Source organism: Heptranchias perlo, chromosome 20, assembly GCF_035084215.1.
Source record: "Heptranchias perlo isolate sHepPer1 chromosome 20, sHepPer1.hap1, whole genome shotgun sequence".
In the NCBI taxonomy this organism is placed as follows: domain Eukaryota; kingdom Metazoa; phylum Chordata; class Chondrichthyes; order Hexanchiformes; family Hexanchidae; genus Heptranchias; species Heptranchias perlo.
This window is the reverse complement of record NC_090344.1, coordinates 1,522,722-1,526,508: the sequence shown is the minus strand read 5'-3', so window position 1 is coordinate 1,526,508 and position 3,787 is coordinate 1,522,722. Positions and strand designations below refer to the sequence as shown.

Below are 3,787 nucleotides of genomic sequence, written 5' to 3'. Positions count from 1 at the left end.
GCCCTATCAGGTAGTGCGTTCCATCTCTTAAGAACCCTCTGTGTGGAAAGAAATTCTCCTCAATTCCCCTTTTGACAACTATTTTCAATCTAAGACCTCTGGTTACCGGCCCTCTTGCCAGAGGAAACAGTCTCGCCCTCCTTGCTCTATCACAACCCCTCATGATATTGAATGCCTCTATTAGGTCTCCACTTAACCTTCTCTGCTCTAAGGAGAACAATCACAGCTTCTCCGATCTCTCCACATAACTGAAGTCCCTCATCCCTGGTATCATCCTGGTAAACTGCCTTTGCACCGTCTCCAAAGCATTTTCATCCTTCCTCAATGGTGGTGCCTAGAATTGAACAACGTACTCCAGCTGAGGCCTAACGAGTAATTGGTAAAGGTTTAGCCTTGACTTTCTTTGTTGGACTATAACCGGGTGTTGTGCATCTCCTTACATTTGTCCACCCCAGTCCATCACCGGCATCTCCACATCGTGGCCACTATCGACACCACAAACTGCCGGCTAAAAGTGGAGAGAATCTCCAAGAAGATCGCGCATATCGACACAGACATCAAGTTTCTACAGAGCTGAAAGAAAGCAGACAAGATCCCGAAAGGACTACAGATCACGAACCCACTCAAGTCGATATACAACACAGACTACGCTGAGAGACTCTGCCTTTGTACCTCTCGCACACACCGCAACCATCTCATACACCAGCTCTACAACAGACGCCGCAACCTCGAAACCAAGATAGAGTCCATACTGTCAACCTGTGCTCAGGACACAGCAGACCAGCTACGAGACACCGCCAAACAGACGAGGCAACAGAACTACGCTTCCTGCATGCAAACCAAGAGCAGGAAGCTTGAGAAACTCGGCATCACCACCAGCATCGACCAAGCTTCCCCTAGTACCACGGTTGCAACCACAGGGAAGTCTATCGTCCATTTGTCCGACCACACCCTTCAACCAGACGAAATCGAAGTTCTCAGCCGAGGGCTCAATTTCTGCCCCACTACCAAAATGGACCCCACTAGTCTCGCGCCGGACACAGAGGAATTCATCAAGAGAATGAGGCTCCGGGAATACTTCCACAAACCACAAGATGCCTGTTATTCGACAGCAGATGAAATGGCAGAGAATCAGACGCACTCAGCTGGCAGTGTTCACTGTATATTTTCTTTCAAACAAGACAGACATTCGAAACCTGGAAATGCGAGACATTGAATGTTGAGATAAAAGTTACTCCAGCGTCCCCGGGTGGGCTCGAACCACCAACCTATCAGTTAACAACCGAACGCGCTAACCAATTGCGCCACAGAGACACAACTTTAGGGCTGCTGAAGGATTAATTCACCGAGCTGAAGCTTCAGCTTGCCGCGATCAATACAACAGCTGTCTGACTATCAGTTTACTTTTCCAAAATAAAGGGTGTGCAGCTTGCACGAGTGAAAATCTGTGCTGTATTATTTCTGAACATTAAACTCACCTGTATGTTGGAAGACTCAGTCCCCTCGTGGTACAGAGGATTGATTTTTTGAGCTGTAATTCGCCATTCTATATTCCAGTAATATTCAGGTTTGCTGAAAATGAGATGAGATGAAATGAGCAGGTCCAACGAGCAGGTCTGTGACACGACACGGTGTCTACAGAGTTGTCTCTTGCACTTACAGTGCAGCGGACGGCAGTTTTCACTATTTCACCAGTAACTACGATGTTGAGAAAAAATGTGGCCGAGAAATACTCTATTTCAGCGCGGTGACACTGGGCCAGAGTAAAGTTCAGTTAATGCGATTGGAGAGTGGCGAGAGGGTGGATTTGGAACTCCTGTGCGGCTGCGCTGCGCATTGTCCAGATCTGATTGGAGCGATATTCACTTCAGTTCATCACTGACAGTTTGATTCCACGTTTCTTTTCTCTGGTGCTTGGTGAGATTTCAGAAGTTGAAAACGACCCGTGCTTACCCCAAACTCGTCAATTACACGCTGACAGAAACAAGGCGGTCACACTCTGGTTCATTGAGATGAAAACCGAGAGCGATTGCACGGTTGAATGTAATGGCGAACAAAACTCATTCCAAGAAAGTGCAGGTCATTGAGGTGCCTTTAAATTCCTGATTGTTTGCACTGAACTTCTTCCCAAATCGTTTGAGATTCATGTGGAGCGATTTGGGGACTTCTTTTCCATCTTTGCAAAAGTTTAATCCGCTGTTCAAGATCAAAAGTCAAGGGCAGAATGAAACGATTTGCTCAAATTTGAGAACCAGGGAAGCAGACTTTAAATCAACGTACCGTCAACTGAGAAAAAGCAGATAAAACATTCATTCCGGAACGATCCAGAATCCTATTAGCTCTAAAAGCAACGGTTACCCCGTGATTTGAACACGCAGCCTTCTGGTGGAGCAATAAGTAATGTAGATGGAAACAGCAAATTGAAAAGTGTGAACTGATAGATTCAGTGAGTGGGCAAAACTGTGGCAAACCGATTTCAATGTGTGGGAGAGCGAGGTCACCCACTTTAAGTATAAGAAAAATAAATCAGAATATTTTCTAAATGCTGAGAAACTAGGAACTGTGGAGGAGCAGAGAGATTTTGGGGTCCGTGTATAGAAATCGTTACACAAAATAATGAAACAGCCGAATGTGCTGTTAGTAGGGCCGGTTAACTCATTTGCTTCGAGTATACCGTAATGTCATGATCACGGATTCGATTCTTGTAATTTACCTTAATTTATTTCGGGTTTTTGCAACTTTTAAAATCGAAGCTTTGCAAAAATATCCACAGACAAATTCACGGGGCCAGCTTTTCGAATCACATCCATTGTAACTTTACCCCTGGGCCGGAGAAACACGTCTTTCTTTTTATTTGTTTTTCTCCGGTTTGCAGTTAAACGTTTCACTCGCGGCCTGTTCCCATTAATGATCATCAGTAGCAACAAACAGACAGAGCGGGTCTGACCGCCCCGAGATGTGGAAAAGGCATCAGTTTCGGACAAATGCATCCAATCAAATAGTCACCCGGCACCGAGAGAGACAAAAACAACAGAAAAAGGCAGCAGACAACAGAGAAATAAAAACCAAATACAGACGATATAAATATTGCCCATCCTTGATGCCTTTCTATTCCATCCCCAATCCTTCAGTGGCGGGTAGCAAATTTCACTGCAAATAAATGCGAGAATCGAAGAAGAAGAAACTCAATAACCAAAAACTGCCGAAACTCGGGATTGAATCAAGGACCTTTAAATCTTCAGTCTCACGCTCTCCCAACTGAGCTATTTCGGCCTCATGTTCAAGTTTCACTTTATGTCATTGTCTTAAAAAAATAACCGCAGGAGGAATTGCCCCTCTGTTCATTCCGCATTTCAAATAAAAACATCGCATTCATATATACATACCCACAGTTCGTATATAAACATCGCACTCATGTATACACACCCACAGTTCAAATATAAACATCGCACTCATGTATACACACCCACAGTTCATATATAAACACCGCCCTCATATATACACACCCACAGTTCATATATAAACACCGCACTCATAATAAACAAAGCACTCATATATACACACCCACAGTTCATATGTGAACATCACACTCATATGTACACTCCCACACTTAATAAAACAACAGCGCACTCCTACAGCACACCAACTTAATATCTACCCAATGTCCTGTTCATCGTTCTCACTAAAGTTTGAACACTGAAAGTTTAACAGTTTTCCAGATACTGCCCGTCCTGCTTTGTATTTTCAACGTTAAATTTGCTGAAGGCCGGCAAAGGGAGAGTGATAT

At 44.3% G+C, this 3,787-nt stretch overlaps 2 non-coding genes across 2 annotated transcripts; both read right to left on the bottom strand.

Moving 5' to 3' along the window:
• Positions 1-1,240: 1,240 nt before the first annotated feature.
• Positions 1,241-1,314, bottom strand: trnan-guu (transfer RNA asparagine (anticodon GUU)). The gene has a single exon. It is a non-coding gene; the product is annotated as a tRNA-Asn (tRNA).
• Positions 1,315-3,200: 1,886 nt separating this feature from the next.
• Positions 3,201-3,273, bottom strand: trnaf-gaa (transfer RNA phenylalanine (anticodon GAA)). The gene has a single exon. It is a non-coding gene; the product is annotated as a tRNA-Phe (tRNA).
• Between the last annotated feature and the right edge of the window lie 514 nt (positions 3,274-3,787).